The sequence below is a fragment of the Equus quagga genome, chromosome 8 (assembly GCF_021613505.1).
Source record: "Equus quagga isolate Etosha38 chromosome 8, UCLA_HA_Equagga_1.0, whole genome shotgun sequence".
Lineage (NCBI taxonomy): Eukaryota > Metazoa > Chordata > Mammalia > Perissodactyla > Equidae > Equus > Equus quagga.
In genome coordinates, this window is record NC_060274.1 from 60,886,804 (window position 1) to 60,907,253 (window position 20,450).

General features: G+C 36.6%; 1 protein-coding gene across 2 annotated transcripts in view; it reads left to right on the plus strand.

Annotated features, from left to right (window-relative positions):
• The window catches only part of ANKIB1 (ankyrin repeat and IBR domain containing 1), a 135,498-nt gene that overhangs the window by 639 nt on the left and 114,409 nt on the right, over positions 1-20,450 (plus strand). The window lies entirely within an intron of this gene.

The following is a 20,450-nucleotide window of genomic DNA, read 5'->3' on the forward strand; positions in this document are numbered from 1 at the left end:
CATCGTTTGTCTACCCCATGGGACTTGTCTCCCGGCAAATTTGCAAGCCTCCGGGTCTCCATGGGCGTCCCATCCTCCCCATCTGGATGCATCTCCTTGTCCCTCTGTCCTCAAAGGATCTGTGTCCTCCCTCTTTTTCTGTCTGTACCCCGGACCTCACAGCCTCCCCCGCCCATCCTTTGAGACGTGAAAAGCCAAGGGTTCTGCTGATCTCGAGGGCTAGAGAGTCTTGAGCGGATGGATGAAAGTGCTCTGCAGGGCTGTGATGGGTGGGGATAGGTGCGGATGGCTCTAGTGAACCTTTATTTTTGCAGCTTCTGCCACCAAAACAAAAGAATGGGCCGCTCCCCTGGAGCTTCATTCCTCTCCCTGCCTAACCGTGTATAAGCTGTTTTCTGTACGTTGCTGTTTGAGTCGCAGGAAATTGTAACTAGAACTGTAATTAAGCATCTCCTGGGGAGGTTTTGAGAGTCTCACAAGCTCTATTCGCACGGAATGGCATTTTGAACAATCTTGTATTGAAATGAAGACCCATTCCAGAAGAGCTTTGCTAAGAGATCTGAGAAATCAATGTGAAAACAAAAGTCTGATGTTTCAAATGTGTTTTGGATACCTTTATCCTAAATCCAAAATTTAGGTAATTTTTAGTGTTTTGGATTTACCTTTAGCTCTTAATTTACAAAATGTGTGTATGTGTATGATGTAAAAATCTTTGTGTTGGAAGATTTTGCTTTGTTAGTGGTAAAAAAAAAACCACACTAAAGTGATTTTTAAAGATCGCGTCAGATTATATTTGATAAAATGTAATTTTAATTCCAGAGAGACTTTTTTTTTTTTTTTTTTTTTCTGATTTCCATCAACCACCTACGGATGTTACACACCTTGGTGCCTGTGACCTTCCTGCTTCTTAAAAAACCAACAAATTAACTGTGAATATCTTCAATGTGTATTTCCAGATTTTAAGAATTTTTTCTCGTTAAAATTTGGTTTTCTTTTTAAACTGCCACTGCAGAACTTTCCAGAAATTAGATTAAAAAATAATTGTAATGCTGTCAGTGACAGGACAGTAGCTCTTACATGCCTTCAGGTATTTGATACTTTTCAAGGCACTAGGAAGCAAATGATCATTTAAGAATAATTTTTACTCTGTGTATTGCAGCTTCTCTGTTATTATTGTAAACTATTCTGTAATGTAGACTGGTAGCCTTGGTCATTTTTTTTCTGAAACCACAAATATTGTCATTTTGTTAAGAAAGGTAGATGTGTTTAATGATGATTTTTTTTGTTTTTAAAACCTACTTCCAGCCATTGATTTGGGGCTATTATTTGATGTGTAACTTCACACTGTTCACAGATTTTAGTTTGAAGAGCCTCAGGAGATGTGGCTCCAGCTGTCTCTCGGAAATGTACTTTACTGGCTTGTTTCAGAAGCCAAGCACTTTATGGAGTTGCACGTATTAAGGATATGGTTTTTGCTTTTCGTAAAACTGATCAGTTTCCAAATGAAAGTAGGGTGCTGTAGTGAGGTGATGGGCAGTAATTGGAAAAGTCTTTAAAGTTTTAAATTCCATTGATTCTTATCTTTGGAGGTAGGATGGGGAAGATAGGACTGTATTTTCATATTGACCTTTTTCCTTTGCCCACTGCTGAGAATTTTGAGTTTTCAATATGAAAGCGTTCTGAAACCATGCAGACTATGCCATAAGTGTGGGCTCTAACAGGTGGCTGCTGAGACATGGGAGAGTTTTGTTAGCTACTCTTTTGTACTCCTGTAGCACTGCCCACTTTATTTTATTTTATTTTATTATTTTATTGAGGTCATATTGGCTTATAACATTGTGTAATTTCAGGTGTACTATTATATATCAGTTTCTGTTTAGACGGTATTGTGCTAACCACCAATAGTCTAGTTTTTATTGGTCACCATACATATGTGCCCCTTTACCTCTTTTGCCCCTCCCACCCCCTTCCCTCTGGTAACCACTTATCTGTTCTCCTTATCCATGTGTTCATTTATCTTCCACATATGAGTGAAATCTTGTGGTGTTTGGCTTTCTCTGTCTGGCTTATTTTGCTGAACGTAATACCCTCAAGGTCCATCCATGTTGTGCAAATGCACTGCTCACTTGAGGGAGTTGATTTTCTTTCTTTCCTCTTTCTTTTCTGAGGTGTGCCCTTGAATTTGTGAAAGTGAAATATACATACTTACAACTTTTAGGTAAAAGTTTAAGCTAATTTTTATATATAAATAGATGGAAGAACTATGAATTAAGTTTATCTGATAATCTCCTTGAATGGAAGTTAGGAAAGATTCCTCAGTGCTTTGGGTGCTTTTTATGTCTTTGAGGATGGACACAACATTTATTTAGAAGAAATTTAAAAATATTTCTAATATTAAACTTTATATATGACACATTTGTTCAAACAGATTTGAGACTGGTTCAGTCTTTATTAAAAACACAAGTTGGGGGGCCAGCCTGGTGGTACAGCGGTTAAGTTCGCACATTCCACTTCTGTGTCCTGGGGTTCACTGGTTTGGATACCGGCTGCAGACCTGTGCACCATTTATCAAGCCATGCCAGTGGCAGGCATCCTACCTATAAAATAGAGGAAGATGGGCACGAATGTTAGCTCAGGGCCAGTCTTCCTCAGCAAAGAGAGGAGGATTGGCGGCAGATCTTAGCTCAGGGCTGATCTTCCTCAAAAACCACCAGTCTGAGGGGAGTTTCTATGCATGGTTCTAAAAATGCTTAGGTCTTTTATTTCCTTTCTCAAAGAGCCTTGCTTAGGGAATAGTAATTTTTGGACTTTCAGTTTATTTTTCAGACAACCTCTTTTTTTTTCCCAGGTAACTTACTTTCAACCTTATTTCATTTCAGTAAACCTTTATTGAATGTCTGCCATGTATGCCAGGCACTGTGTTAGATTCTGGGACTACAAGGATAAATAAGTTAAGATTCCTTTACTCACTGAATTTTCCAGTTTAGGTATTAGACTGTGATTCAATCCATCTGCCTTTACAGACATCTTTAATAGGTTTTTAAGTCACTTGACCATATTTTAGGGTTTCACATCCTTTCTCTAAGAATAAACACAATAAATGCCATTTATTGAGTGCAAAATTTGTGCTAGCCATCATGCTAAGTGCTTCATATACATTATCTCATTTAATTCTTAGAACAGTCCTAAGAAATATTTTATCTTCATTTAAAACCATATAGATTCTAGTTTATAGTAATGCTGAATATTGTTTTACTTGTAATATGCTAAAAAAGATTTGACCTTAAGATTTCTCCTTAAAGAAATTGTAGGCAGAGTTATAACAGTTTTTCATTCTCTAATAATGCTTTGAATAGAAAGATTCTAATTTCGTAAGGTATTAGTATCTTTTGTTTTCTGAAGCAGATGAATTATATTCTATCCAAATGTAATTTTCAGTTGTGTTTAAACGTTTGAAAAGACAACTGAAGTTCATTATGGTTAACTGTAACATAGATCTTGAGGCATAAATAACTTTTTTTCCTTCTACTTCAGCAATGGGACCAAGAGCCTATTAAATGTACTAAAAATCTGTGTATTCTCTGGGAAGGATAGAGTATTGAGCTATATGAAATCCATTCAGCTTTTTAAAGTTTTGAGTTGAATTTTGACAACTAATGCCTTGGAGAGTTTTGGTTTCTGTAATGAAAATGTATTCCTGCAGATTTAAAAATGATCTTACTCATCTGTTAGGATATATGCTTTATCGGCAATCAGATAAGGGTCAATCTGATCATTTTCAGACCCTGTCACATTTTTTTAAAGATGATCATCCACTGTCAATTCTTTTTGCCAAAAGCCTGATTTGTATTCTAAACATTTTGTTCAGTTTTTTACCCAAACTGTCAATAGTTTGCCATTCTTTAGGCTAAGGCCTTTCGCTATTGGTTACACACTTGTCTGTTTTTAGGACTGTAAAGCAGATAATTATTCCTCCTCCAAGTTCCCAAGAAGAGTAATCCTTGATATTTTTCTGTCCTCAGTCTGACTTACGTGTTTTAACTTGACATAGACAGTTTTTCCCTTTCAGTATAGCAGAATCCTGATACTCAGGTCACTGTATTTTCTGAGTGGAACAATATTGGGAGTAGAATTCCTGTTCAAGGACATGACAGTGACTAAATTATAAATTTGTTAGGTGCTGGGACCGAAAAGATAGTCAGTCAGCATTTCTTTCTTCATTGAACTGTAAAATGCCTATTTAAAATCCATGAAGAGACAGGAAAGTTCATTTAAAAACATTGAGATACTCTTCTCCAAATAGGCATAAAAACATTGCCCTCCTTGTTAATGCATCTCCTCAGAGTATTGTAAAGGAAGGTGTGTAAATAAACATATTAGGCCAGGGTTTTCATTCTGCTTCCTGGCCTCAGACAATAGCTGATTATCATCTGCTCTAGCACTAGGTGTTCTATATCACATACTTACTTCAGATTTTAAAAAATTACTTTGAAATAATTTTATACTTTCAGAAAAGATGCCAGAACAGTACAAAGAACTCCCATATCCCCTTTACTTAGATTATACCATTGTTGATATTTTACTGCACTTCTTCCGTCACCTGCCCTCTCTTTTTCTGTCTCCATATATACATTACGTATGGGTATGTGTGTGTGTATAAATACTTGCATATATGTCCATGATAGTCTTTCTGAACCTTTTGGAGCAAGCTACAGACATGGTATCCCATCACTCGTAAACACTACAGTATCTATGTCTCAAAAACAAGGTACTGTCTTATAGAACTAGCATATAACCCTCCAAATCATAAAATAAGTATAGGTACAACACTACTATCTAGTCCAAAGAACCTATTCATATTTCATCGACTATCCCAACAATATCTCTTTTCTGGTTCAGGATCCTATCCAGGAATACATGTTGTATTTAGTTGTCATGTCTCTTCAGATTTCTTCAGCCTCATTTTCCTTGTCTTTCTCTTGACAATTTTACATAGTACGGGCCCCACATTCTGTAGGATGACCCTCATCTTAGATCCATGTGATACTTCCTCATGACTCCAATCAGATTGTACATTCCTGGCAGGAATACCACAGAAATGGGGCTGTGCTCTTCTCAATGCACTGCATCCAGAGCATAGAATATCACATCATGCTGCTTCTGGTGATTAACACCTTGATCATATTGATGTCCTTTTGATGTATTTTCTATTTGTGAGAGGTATTCCAAAATTATGACAGCATCCTGTTTCTCATCAAATCTCCACTTGCTAGCCGTGGTGTGGGTGTCAGTGATGACTCCCACCTGAATTAACCACTGTTATGATTATCAAATGATATTTCTCTATTTCGTTTATTCCTACTACATGTATTAGTTGGTATTTTATTGTAAGGCAGAACTTTCCTTTCTCCTCCATTTATTTATTTGTTTATTAAATCAGTAAGGACTCATGGATTTTGATTTTATTAAATGTGTTGTGATTTGTTACTATTATTTATTTTGCTGTTTAAATTGTCCCCAGTTTAGCCAGTGGGAGCCCCTTCAAGCTGGCTCCTATGCCTATTTACTGTGCTCCCATCTCATTCATGGTGCGTTTCTGGCAGAACATGCTGTTCCTGGTTCATTTTGTCCTTTGCCTGGTCTAGCCCTGGAATCAGCCATTTCTCCAAGGAGCCCTGTTTGATTTTTGTTGTTTGTTTTTGTAAAAGATGGTCTTTAAAAACAAAGATTTAGGGGTTTACTGTGCTCATTGCTAAAGAGATGTCATTGCTTATAGGAACTAGGAAATGTATAACTATATGAGTATGGTTTGTATACACACCCACACATATATATAATATGCAAACTCATATACATCCGTAACTATTTCTATACCTAGGTGTGTATATTATAAAACCATAAATTTGTTCCTGTACTTCCAATTCTGGTCCAATACTCCAGGGTTCTTTCTTGCCTTCCCCCTTTCTATGTTGATGAATTCCTTCTCTGGCACTAAGAAACTTGGCTTCACATTAGCCTCAATATGGTTATCATTTGTCCAGTTGTTTCATTTACTTGCTCAGTGTGTTACCATTCTACCTGCCTTGTAGACCATCTCCTTCCTGTATCCCCTCCCATCCTGCATTGCTGACTGCTGGGCCTGCTGGCCTGTGCATCTTTTTGGATCCACAACTCTGCAATTGCTATCCCCACACAACGCCCCATTATCCTTGCCTCTGGGCCTATTGGCTCACACTTCTGCTGGCCTTCCTAACATGCCCTCAGATGCCCTGCGTCCTTAGCCAGCATGCTGATTACTTTGTGTGGCCCAGTATTTAATTAGTTAATTTTTAAGTATATTTCCAGGATTTACAAACATACATTTTAGTGATGAAATAGATACATAATTTCCTAGACACACATGATAATATACTGTACTAAATGTTCTATGTCTTGTTTTTTAACAGATATATCATATTTCATTGTGTGTGTATGTGCGTGTGTATACAGACAGACAGACAGAGACATATAGCCCCACCTCCCCGTGGTAGGGTAGAATTATTAACAACCATAAATTCTTCCCATCCTGGTATGCATTTCCCTTTGCATTGTGGTTTTGCTACTTCTCCCATCTAGAAGTAGAATCTGTTTCTCCATCTCTTGAGTCTTGGCTGGCCTTGTGATTTGCTTTGACCAGTGAATATGATGGAAGTAATGTGTGTGTTCTGGAGCTTAATCCTTAAGAGACCTTCAAGGAATGCTTTCCTGCAACTGCCATGTAAGGAAGGTGGTCTAGCTATAGGAAGGTGAGAGGTCTCTTGGAGGAGAACCAAGATGCCCCAGTCGACAGCCGGCATCAACCGTCAGACGTGAAAGTGGTCTCTCTTGGACCTGCTAGCCCAGCTACCTTTTAGCTGGATGCATCCACAGAGGAGCCAGAGGTGAAACCAGCAAAGAAACTGCCCAGCCAGCCTACAGAATCGTGAGAAATAACATACTGTTTTGAGGCACTAAGTTTGGGGTGGTTTTTTCTGTAGCACTAGAAATAAGAAAACATATCTGTGTTCATTTTGGACATCTAGGTTGTCTCTAGTCTTCTATTATGAGCAATATTGCAGCGATTATCTTGTACATAATATATACCATTTTAATTTTAATAAATAATGCCAGATTATTTTCCAGAAATGTTGACACAATTCTTATTGCCATCTTTCATGTCTGAGAGTAAATATTTCCCCCACAAATTCACTGTCACTGATGTTTTTCTTTGACAGTAAAATGGGTAAAAAAAAGATTTTTCTGGTGCTTGATTCTGCACTTCTCTACTTGTGAAGCTGAGCGTCTTTCGTTATATTTGTTAGTCCTTTTGATTTTTCAGTTCTATGAGTTGCTTATTCATATTTTTACTGATTTTTTCCTGTTGAATTTTTTCCTTTTCAATTTGTTGGTTCTCTTGGATATATTATGGTTATAATCCTTTAGCTTTGTTTACAAGTATGTTTTGTCAGTCTGTCTTTTGTTTTTTGTCTTAGTTTATGGTATCATTTACCATGCATTTTTCTTTTGGTATTTCATGTAATCATTTATGTCTTTTTCTTTGTGGCTTCTGATGTTCTTCTCTTGGGAATCTCTCCTAAGTTATACAAACTTTTTCCTAAATTTTCTTCTAGCTTTGTACTATCCCTCCTATCAGTTAGGAATCATGTTCATTTGCTCTAGAAATCCAAAAAGAATGTTGTAAACAAATTAGGGGCTCATTTTCCTTAAGTAATGAGAAATTAGAGGTAGTCTATCTAGGGCTGGTATGCTGGCTCATTTGTCTTTCTGGTCAGTCTTCCGTAGCAGGTGCTTGTCATCTTTTGGTCCCAGGATGGCATTCCAGGCTGTGCAGCAGCTTCTCTCTATTTCTTCTTTCATCATCCATGGCTCTGCTTATTTTAACTAAGGATCATATCTTGTTTGGAGACTGTAACCTCTGGGGATGGGGCCAAGACAAAGCAGGTCCCCCATAATAGCAAGTTCTTGTGAAATATTTTTTCTGTTCTTTGAAAAAAATAATGCTGATTTTGCTTTCTGTGCCATAGTAAATGTGTGTGCAGAATAAGGCTCCAGAATCTTTTTCTTTAACCTATTAGGCAGCCATGGTTTTTTTCAAAGTTAAAAGTAAACAGGGAAATAAACATGATTATATTCTCAAATTGAGAACATAGGACTTTATGTTTAATAAATGATATTAGAGGTGTTTTATGTATCAGTAGCTATGGTAAGCAGTGGATATAAAACTGAATATGGGGTGATCCGTGTCCTCAGAAAGTTTACCAGAAAATTGGGAAGCAGATTAAACATTTCATTATTGTATTAGATGGTAAATTGAGTGTATTACCAAGTCAAGGAGGCAGGACATCTAACTGTGTTAGTTGAGGGTTGGGGAGCTGTGATCCAGGAACTTGATAGAGAAAATGACTTTTAAGCTAGTAGGAGTTAGCTGTTGAGGAGGAGCTTGTAGGGGGATGGGAAGAACATTCCAGGAGCTTTAGTAGTTCAGAGGTGGGTCTGAGTTTTGAGAGGTAGACTGTGATAAGATAAAGTCTGGTCTCGGCAAGGATTTTTCCTTAATTCGTGAAGGGCTGGGAACCTTGGGAGGGTTTTAAAATGGAATCGGACAAGATCAGATTTATCTTTTGATAAAGTTAAGCTAGTTGTAGTGGGCAAGGGGATGCATTTGGGGGTGGGATCTGGAAGCAAGAGCACCTAATAGGTAGAAAGTTTATCTGATGTATTAAAATCTATTCCGTATTAGTTAAGTAAATATTTGTTGAACACCTATGTGAATATAATGTGGGGGGATAGAGAGATATATAAAACATAGTTCCCATTCTCAAGGAGTTTGTATTTTTAAATAATTAAAGACTAGATGTCAAGAATATGAGGCAGTATACTAATATTATGGCTTCTCTCCTATAAAATGAGGGCAAGTGAGGACTAGAATTAAAACTTGAACCCGGTAGATCTTCATGGCTCCAAAGCTTATATTCTTTCCATGTATATTATACTTCCACAGCATTTATTCCCCCTTATCTTATTTAATTATCAGAATGTTGCTTGTAAGTTACCTCAGAACCTTTGTTAAATAGGATTAGAGTAAATTAAAATGATTATCAGCTTGGGACCCAAGTATTAAGGAGCTCCATTCTGGCTTTCTACAGGCAGTCTCTGTATTAGATGGAGTATAACAAGAAAGATAAATTTGGTCAGAAAAATTGCCACATTACCTGAATGAAACAGTTGTTGGAAACAGTCTTGAGATTAATTTCTGGGAAATTTAGTATTAAACTGATAGGACAGTAGAGGAAGAGACTGGCATGACATGCCATGTCGTTAGATGGTTGAATAGCATTCTTAGTAATGTTAACAGTCTTTTTTCATTAGTTAATATATAGAGCAAGGAATGAGAAAAGGGCATGCACTATTGCTAATAAATAAATAAAGCAGGGGCCAGCCCAGTGGCATAGTGGTTAAGTTCATGAGCTCTGCTTCGGCTTCCTGAGGTGCATGGGTTCAGATCTTGGGCGTGGACCTATGCACCGCGCATCAAGCCATGATGAGGTGGTGTCCCACATATAAAATGGAGGAGGATTGGCACAGATGTTAGCTCAGTGACAATCTTTTTCAAGCAAAAAGAGGAAGATTGGCAACAAATGTTAGCTCAGGGCCAGTCTTCCTCACTAAATAAATAAATAGAGAGAAAAAAAAAGCAATGGTGGTTTTTGATGATGCATTTATTTTTATTTCCAGAAAGCACTTGTAAATGTAAAGATTATTCTCTCTCTCTTTCAGTCTTTCTAATGCCTTACTTTACTTAAATATATTAAACTAGCTATTTCAACTCAGGCTAGATAAAGATAGCAGGAGATGATAATTTTATCCTTTGGTGTCTCTCTACTTCTATAAGGATATCCTTCCCATGCGATCTGTCCAGTCCTCAATTTTCTCACCTGCAAACTGATTCACTTGCATAAATAATATTCTGAGGATCCCTCTTGCTCTGAAATGTGACTTGACTTGATGTCCACAGAATTACTTAAAAAGTTAGGATATGTTATTCTGATTGGAAAATCATTACCTCTTCTATAATATAGGGAGGACTAGAAAGGAAGAATAAAGGTTGGGCTGATAACTTGGTATCATAGAATGAAGAAAAACAAGGGAACTTGGAGGGAGGGAGTACTTCTGATTTTTTAACTATTCAAAACTCTTTTAATGTGTAATGAATGCCAGATACATAAAGCAATCAAAAGTGAAAAATTATAAGATTCCTATGTTCAAGGCTTTTATAGTTTACTAGCTTTTTTCAACTGACATTCCTTAAGAGGATTGAACCGTAATGTTCTAAGCTAGAGATTTTCAAAGGTTAGCACGTATCGGAATCACTGGGAGGGCTTGTTAATGCATGCATTGCTGGGCCCTACTCCCAGAGTTTCTGATCGCTAATTCTGGGGCAGAACTTGAGAGTTTTCATTTCTAGTAAGTTCCCAGGTGCTGCTAGTGTTGCTGGCATCTATTATGTGAATTATTTTATTTCTCTCTTATGCCTCTAGAACTGTACTAGTTGTATATAAGCATTGGGAGAATTTTAAAAATAGTTGCTCAAATCATTTTTCTATGTTCAGAGTTCTTTAGATGAGGAACTCTGATGAAGGGGATAATAAAATGAATGAAGTTAACTATAATTCCGAACCTTATCTCATAAAAGAAGGCAAAAACAAAGTTACACGGACATAGGAAGATTAATTTAGCAGGTGCAGGTGGATTGGAATGGGCAAAGACGGTGCAGGGCCATTTACTCAGGAGTTTCTCTCATCCACCTGCTATCTAGAATATGATTTAAAAGAGACCCCTCTTCATTTGGAATTTTGTGCTATCAAGCCTGCCGTCAACCACATGTCAAGAACCAGTTTTAAATATAGCACATACCATAATATCAGTGTGCCAATTTGTAACCTGAAAGTTGTATAGTTAAATATTTCACTTTCTCCGTGATTCCTCTCTCCATCTTCCTTATTCATACCCTTTACTCTTTGGTGTAGTTTGCATATACTTCTGTGTCCCTAATTGGATTTCTGGCTTCTAATTTTTGTATTCTGTTTAATATGTATATACTATATAATTTATAATTCAATAGTCTAGATTAGATATGGAGGAGAAAAATCTCAGCATTTTAAAATTGGAAAAATATGTGTGGAAAACTTTAGTGAGTTTGTATCTTAATGTTAAATAGGTTGTACAGAAAGTATACAATCTATACATTGTCAACTTTCAGATTGTTTCTGCAGCCCAGTCCTCTCTCCTCAGCTTCAGACTCATGTATCCTTTTGCCTACCTACCATCAATAGGTCTCTCAAATGTAGCATGTTCAAATATAAGCAGATCTCCCCACTTCCCACTCAGACCTCATCTCCTGCAATCTTCCCCTCTCAGTAATGGTAACTCCATCCTTCCAGGTGCTCAGGCCAAGAACCTTAGAGTCATTCTTATCTTTTCCTTCTCTCTCACTCCTACTTCCAATCTGTCAGGAAATTCTGTCTGTTCTTACCTTCAGAGTATATCTAGAATGATTAAGTATTCACCACCTCCACTGCTACCTCCCAGGTCTAAGCTACCATCATCTTTTACTTAGATTACTGCAGCCACTTCCTAAATAGTCTCCCTGCTCCCAGCCTCACCACCACCCCCATTAGTCTTCTGAGACAGCCAGCTAGCGTGATCCTGTTAAATATAAGTGAGGTCATTTCATTCCTCTCCTAAAAACCTTTTAGTGGCTTCCCTTTTCACCTAGAATAAAAGCCTAGTGATTTATGGTGACCCTTCAAGACCCTAAACAGTCTGCCTGCCCCATCACTTCTCTTGATTTCATGTCCTACTACTTTCTTCTCCAGTCTACACCACCATAACACTGGCCTCCTTTCTGTTCCTTGAACACATAGGGCATGCTCCTTTTCACTCACTGGCTGTTTCCTCTGCCTGGAATTCTCTTTTCCCTAGATGCCACATGGCTCACTTCTTCACCTCCTTTACTCAAGTGTCACCTTCCCTAATCACTCTAAGAAATTATGTTGTAAAACTCTAACCCCTTCCGGGCTTTATTATTATTATTTTTTTAAATAACATCTTACATTATTGAATACAGAGTGTAAACTCCATGGGGACAGGAATTTTAGTTAATTTTGTTCCTGCTGTATTCCCCTACACCTAGAACAATACCTGGCACATGCTAAGTGCTCAAAACAGATTTGCTGCATAAACTTATTATCTTTATCTGCCTAGAAGAATATGCCTTTCCTCTGAGAAGTACACCTGGAAACCATGTGCTTCTGGCATGGGCTACCAATCGTTGACTTCCAACGTTTTTCTGCTTCTCCCTTTTCTGAAAATGATATTTTCTAATTGTCTCTTGTTTCGATTTGAAATTACTGTTTGACTGATTTTTTATTGCAACATACTTCCCCTGACATAATTGTAGTTCCTAAGTTCACGTATTATTTTGGAAATAAGCATCCTTTAATTCTCTGTAAATTATATAAATTATTAATTGCTGTCATTGAATATAGTGTTTCCTAACAGTTATAGAATATTTTGGTATGCATCTTGCTTTTAGATGACTCTGTATCATAACTTATAACTGTATACCACAGCTTTTTTCATATTCTCCAAGAGAGGTCAATACCTATTCCCCCTTGTAAACCAGGATTGAGAATACTTCGCGCTGTTTTGATTTTTGAGTTTATAGGTTTGTGTTTTTGTTTAGCTGGTGCTTAATAAGTGCCTTAATTGGAGCAGTTAGGTCCCTTGCTCTCCTACTCATTTTCTCTGGGCCCAAGACGACTTGAATTTTATATACTTGCCATGGAAGTCATATGCTTTGGATTTTTCATTTCAGGTATTGTGCCCTATTGTCAGATCATGTTTTGAATCATATCCTAACATTTCAGTTTCAAAGAGAGTCAGTGCAACACTATGTTCATCCTGTTACCATTTCTTCAGGATGCAAGGAAGCATAGGTGGCTCAAATCTCAATTCTTCATGTCTTTTTTAGGTGTTAAAAGTTGTTATATTCCTATGTCATTTGTTACTTCATTAATAAACATGAAATATATAGTGAATTCAAAAACATTAAGTGAAATATGGGATTCAGGTTCTTGTTTCTGATGATGGAGAATTTCCAGTCTCATACTGGGTCTGTGACTTGGACAACAGCTGATAGAAATGAGGAAGCCCTTAAGCTTAGTTATATTTTATTGCTATGGTAATGGAATGTACTTAATGCTAAAATTCAATATCAGTAGCTAAAGATATATAAAGTATAAATGAATTCGTTCTTCCAGATGCAGACCAGGACTTGAATGTCAATGTGTATAGTGATAGTAGGGGCTTTGCCGAGAAAACAGATAACTGCTACATGGCTTAAAACATCCTGTGGGGAAAAAAAGAATAGGTTCAAAGATATACATAAGTTTACCCATAACATTGGATAAACTAGAACCAATTTAATGTAAAGCAATAAAGAAAGGACGAAATGACTTCTGTATGTCAGAATTTGGTATTATTAAAATTATGTGTTCAAGGAATATTTAATTGAATGGGAAAGTTCTCATAATAAAAGTTAAGTACAAAAGAAAAAATTCACACTTTTATATAGCATCGTCTAGTTCTGCACTTAAAAGAAGGCTCTATACATATAGAAAGAAAATTGTCAATATGGTAACAATGATTATTACAGGATTTGAGGATTATAGTTATCTTTTTATTTCCTCCTTTATGATATATTTTTTTTCCATTTTTTGTACTCTGTATATAATTCTATTAAGTATTTTTAAAAGAAGGAAAAAAGTTTTTGGGACTAGATATAGCTATGTGATTCTAGGCAAGTTAGTAATAACAATGATTATGGCTACATTATACTGAGTACCTACTATTTAAATATTGAATGTATTTTATATATTTTGTCACTCTATTTTATAATAGCCCAGCAGTGGAGGCTTAAATCTGCTTTTACTTATTGCAGAAAAGTCTCAAAAATTTTAAGTAGCTTGTAAGCTAGTAAATTTAGAGCCAGGATTCAAACCAAAGTTTGTCTTCAGGATTTTCTAAATATATCATAAAGCCTTTCCAAAATAATTAAACTCCCAAAGCCTGTGTTTCTTTACTGTAAAATGCAGGTGAGATTGTTGTGCAGATTAAATGACGGAAGGGACATAAACCACAGGACGAGATTTTTCCCATGAGCATCTCCTTGTAGATCGAGGCTTCTGGCATTTTTTCAGTCCACTCTGCACATGCATTGTTCAAGCTGTTGTTAAATATTTTCATTAACAACATTATCTGAAGTTTAACTCTATAATATTAAACCTGTAAGTTGCATTTCCTCAAAGATGAGCAAAGTTAATCCATTGATTGAAATTTTGTTTATAGTTTTTATGTTTATACAGTACAATTTTGCAGTTATTTTTGGATGTTTCATTTTCATGAGGATCAGTGATAACTTTGTTAAAAGGGACAAAGCTTATGTTTCTCCCTTTCCTTAAAAGATGTTTCAAGAAACTTGATTTTTTGTTGAGTTTTGGAAGGACTTCTGTTCTTTGCCTGAGTTCAGAACCAGTTGAGAGAGGTCAAAACAGTAAGCATATCCAGTTTTTTTCTCCAGATTTACTAATATCCCTGGGGTACATAGAGGTCAGGAATATTATATGAATTGGACTCCTTGGAAATGGAAGAAAGCGTTAAGGATGAGGAAGTGATACTCAACACCTTTTTCAAGTTTCGTACTTTTGTTTAGAAGTTAGTGTAGAAAGGCTGCTGAAACGCCTAATTATAATGAATTGAGACCTAGCTGATAACTGTTCTTAGAGTCAGCAAAATACCTAGATAGATAGATTAGATACAGATTGCTTACTCTGATGTTCAGAGGTCAGAGTTCCGCTGTTGCCTGTGGGTACAATAAACACCTCCCAGGACAAGTATGACTTCACATATTATATTTGGGCTCTGTATTTTTCTGCTTGAATATCTTAATTTTGGATTTGGAAAATATGGACACTTTATCTGTGGGAAATACAAAGTATAAAACTATATTTGCCTACGAGTTTACAGTTTGGACAAAAAGCATTCCTTTAGACAGTGATCGTGTAGATTTTTTGGGTATGTTTTAGCTACTACATAGTATTCCATTGTATGATTAACCAGAATATATTTTATCTGTCCTACTGATGAATTGTTAGGTTATTCCACATTAAAAAACAACAGCTTCAAGGTAGTTTTTCTGGAAGAGAGATGGAGGGAAAGGACTGTGACAGAGGGAAAACCTAATTGTTATATTTTTAAAGAATAAAGAGATTAGAAACAATTATGGGGGAAAAGATGATGACATTATGGTTGTGAAGTAAATTAACATTAACAGTATCTTGTTTAAGATATCTTTGCTTACCCTACAGACTTGAAGATGTTCTGCCATGTTTTCTTCTGAAGGCATTATTGTTTTACCTTTCACACTTAGATCTGCAATTCATCTGGAGTTTGACTTTTGTGTGATATTTTAGGTAGAGTTCAAGATTCTTTTTTTCCCCCTTGTGGAACAATTAACTAAGCATTTATGGAGGAGATATCCTTTAGGGGAGGAGATTTTTTTAATGATGGAAAATAATAGAACATGTTTGCATGTTGATAGGTGATCGAGGTCTGTATCGTTCCCTTGATTATAGGGTACTGGTGGCATAGGAATAGGATAAGGTTTATGAAAGAACATAGTTTTTGAAAAGGAAGGAAATTTTTTGAAAAGGAAGGGATGCATAGCATAAAGCAAACATTTGCCTTTGCTTTGAAAGGGATGCACTCTCATTCTAATAGGAAGAAAAGAAAAGAAAAATTAATGCAAATACAAGTTGGTTTCTAAGCTTGACTATGAGAAGATGAAGAAGTTCCCTCTCTGTGCTTCTGTGTTTTTTTAATTTTGTTTTGTTTTTTGAGGGGGTTTTTGTTTGTTTTTTTTAGGAAGATTAGCTCTGAGCTAACATCTGCTGCCAGTCCTCCTCTTTTTGCTAAGGAAGACTGGCCCTGAGCTAACATCCATGCCCATCTTCCTCTACTTTATACGTGGGACACCTACCACAGCATGGCTTGCCAAGCAGTGCCATGCCTGCACCCAGGATCCAAACCGGCGAACCCCGGGCCGCCCAAAGCAGAATGTGTACACTTAATTGCTGCACCACCGGGCCAGCCCCATGTGCTTCTGTTTTGTTCATGGGATAAGGGTGGGTTCTGAAAGGGTAGGTCTGGAAGGGAAGGGTTGTGAGGATTGAGAAGAAATTATAAAATATGAAGCCCAGTTCATTCATGTTTTTGCTTTCTGTCTCATACCTTCAAATTCTGTGAGAGAGAATCTGATTGGTTAAATTAGTCACTATCCAGTATGGAACCTTCTTTTTAATAGGTTTCTTTATAATAGGCTACTGGCTTGCCTGAAAGGTTCCCTTTGGATCAGATGTCCGTCCTTAGTCCAGGTATCTGCAGGCCAATGGTAACGGGGGTAATGCGTGGTATAAAACATGGTGACTTATACATGTCTGTCTTTGTTTGAAGGACACATTTCTTTCTTGGTCCCTCCAACAGAAGTCCTAGAATTAGGTCTTTGGTCCACTTTGCATGACATGAACCAATCACTGTTGTTAGGTGAGGAGAAAACACTGATTAGCCAGACTTGGGCCTTATGCCCACCCCTGTGGAGCCAGCCCTGTCTAAACCATGTCTTGATTGTGGTGGAAAGAGATTTCTCTAGAAATATTCGATTGCTCTTATCAGAGAAGGGTAAGTATCGGCTGCTGGGTAAGTAAAAATATATTGGAATATAATGAAGGAAGCATTTCTAGACCCTTGATCTTTAAAGGAGTACGAGTATCTTTTTGTAAAATCAGTAAATTAAACCCCGAATCAATCATGTTACAAATGGCTTTAATCTTCTTTCAGAATCTGTCTTTACTGTTAGTCAGTGTCCTTTGACTTAATAACAACACCACTACAATGAACTGTGGGTATTTCCTTCCAGCTTGCATCTCTTCCTTCTTTACCTAACATTAAGTTTTTGTTCAGTACATTTTGTTCAAGGGATTTAAGGGAAAAATACCCTTCATTATTAGAACAGCTTGTGGTGGGATGTTTAAGGAGGGCATTACTCTAAAGGGTAAATTATTCATCACAAGAAGATACTTTGCAGACATAGCAACGGACCAGACAGTGTTTGCCAGACTTTTCTTAATGTTTGATTTGAAGCACAAAGAACCTTAGAAATTGTATCTTTCATCTTATAATGCAGTTGAGTGTATTATATAGTTCCTATAGGATAGGTTTACTTTCTTCTGAAATCTCTTTTATAACAACAGCACGTGTGACCCCGTTTTTTAGCTTGAATCAGTGAGATAGCATTGAGGGACAGGAAAATAATAAAATGTCCCCAGATTCTAAACCAGTTTCCTTAGGTTGAGGGCTATAGTTATTTAGCAGTAGAAGAGTTTGGTTATCATCAGATAAGCCTACGATTCTGAAATGATCTTTTACTTAGAAAAAGGAAGTAGAACCTGATAGAAATATGCATGTCTTTGTATTGTGATTTACTCCTTAAGTAAGAGAAAGGAAGTAGAACCACATAGAGAAGTATCTTTGTGTTTTGTGCTTTGCTTGTCACATAGTGATTGCTCAGTAACAGCATCTGAATTTGTGAAGAATAGGTGAATATGTGGGGTTTTTTTAAAGCTCTGTAGTGAAAATCTTTTTCTTGTTAAGATTTTATTTGCTAGGAGCCTGTAGCCCTAGTATGGACAAGAATATTGTGACTTTATTCTACATAAACCTAACGCAGCTTGATTCATTGATACCTCCCAAGGTGTTAGCTGGCATTACCCAATATATACTGGGTACAGCAGATTTGTATCCTCTTCCTTTCCCATAATTGAAAGCATTCAACTATCTTTCTTGCCTGACTATCCACAATACAATTTCTACTCATTTTTAAGTACTTCACTTTTAACTGTGAATAGTGAGCGAGAAAGAGACTTGAGGAATGTATCTTGGGTGGTGCTAGCTAACACCTTGGAATGTGTCAATAGAGAGAGGCTGAAATGAACAAATAAATAAGGTGGGGGACACCCAGATGATTTTTTGACAATTCAGGGAGCAGAAGAAGTCTTTTAAATTTAACTTTTAAATTATCATATAGTAATATTGACTTTTTTTGGTATATAGTGCTACGAATGTTAACACATGTAGATTGGTATAACCGCCATTATAATCAGGATACAGAACAGTTCTGTCACCCCAAAAAATTCCTTTGTCCTGTTCCTTTATAGTCATACCTTCTCCTGTCTCCAGCCACTGGCAATCACCGATCTGTTCTCTACCACTGTTATTTGGTCTTTTCCAGAATGTCATGTGAATAGAATCATACTGTGTGTAACTCTTTGAGACTGGCTTCTTTTACTCAGCACAATGCCTTTGAAATTCATTTACTTTGTGGCATTTCCTTTGTTAGATATGTGATTTGCAAATATTTTCTCCTAGTCTATGGTTTGTCTTTTCAGTCTCTTAAGACTGATTTTGCAGAGCAAAGGTTTTTAATTTTAATAAAGTATAATTTATCAACCTTTTTCTTTTATAGATCATGCTTTTGGTAACATGTTAAGAATTCTCTGCCTACTCCCAGGTCATGAAGATTTTCTCCCATATTTTCTTCTTAAAGTTTTATAGTTTTTAGTTTCACTTTTAGGTCTATGAGCCATTTTTAGTTAATTTTTTTGTAAATTGTTCTTGCATCTTAAGTCATGATTCTTTTTTTCATGTACGTGTCTAGTGTTCCACCACCATTTCTTTAAAAAAACCTCTTTTCTCTATTGAATTGCTTTTGCACCTTTATCAAAAATGAATTGATCGGGGCCGGCCCAGTGGCACAGTGGTTAAGTGCACATGTTCTGCTTTGACAGCCCAGGGTTTGCTAGTTCGAATCCCGGGTGCAGACATGGCACCGCTTGGCAAGCCATGCCGTGGTAGGCGTCCCACATATAAAGGAGAGGAAGATGGGCACAGATGTTAGCTCAGGGCCAGTCTTCCTCAGCAAAAAGGGGAGGATTGGCAGATGTTAACTCAGGGCTAGTCTTCCTCAAAAAAAAACAATGAATTGATCATATTTGTATGGGTCTATTTCTAGACTGTTTTCTGTTCCATGAATCTATGTTGTCTATCTCTTTGCCAATACCACACTGTTTTAATTATAGTAGCTTTAGAGTGAGTTTTAAAATCAATTAGTGTTTTTTCTCTAACTTTATTCTTCTTTTAAAAATTATTTTTAGTTAGTCTAGTTCCTTTGCCTTTCCATATAAGTATTGGAATCAGCTTGTCTTTATCTGTAAAAATTCCTGCTAGAATTTTATTGTAATTGCATTAACTCCTTAATGCATTAATTTGAGGAGAATTGACAGCTCTATGTTGCGTCTACAAAGACTAATATCTTCATAGAGATGAAATGTTACATCCATGATCCAAAAGTAGAAAAGGAACTATAAGAAAGGATACTACAGGAAAAGGAACAACCCTATGATAAGGAAGAGCTGTGGAAATTAAAACATGATAGCTTAAATTTAAATACAGTAGAATAGTTGGAAGATAAAGTAAGGAAATCTCCATGAACGTAGAACAAAAAGGCAAAGAGATAGAAAATTAGAGAAAGATTAGGAAATTAGAGGATATAGTTAGGAGGTCCATTATCCAAAATAATAGGGGTTCTAGAAAGGGAGAACAGAGAAATGCAGAGGCAGAGATGATCAAAGAACCTGCCCTAGAACTGAATGTAGGAGATAGATCTCCACTTTGGAAAAGTGAATTAAAAAAAGAACCACACACTTTTATAGAAACAAAATAGAATGGTGTTTGCCAGGAGCTGAGGAGGGAGAGAAATGGGGAGATATTGTTTAATGCACAGAGACTTTCAGTTTGGGAAAATAAAAAAATTCTGGAGATGGATGTTGGTGATAGTTGTACAACAATGTGAATATACTTAATGCCACTGAATTGTATACCTAAAAATGATTAAAACAGTAAATTTTATGTTATGTTGAAATTTTATGTTAAAGTCAAAAAGAACAAGAGAGGAGATAGCAGATGAAAGACTTCAAACAAGTTTTTAAAGCTGGAAAGCAAATATACAAAGGCAACTGATTTAGCAAAGCTAAAATGTTTAAACAAAGTTCAAGCCTGTCGACGAAAATAATCCATAACCAATCTATAAATGAAAATTTGGGGTGAGTTTATTCTGAGCTAAAATCTGAGGACCATGGCCTGGGGCCTTTCTTCCCGAAGGAAGAAAGGGCACCAAAGAAGTGAGGTGTACAGAGTGGTTATATACCCCCAAAGAGGATGTTTCACATAGGATTGAA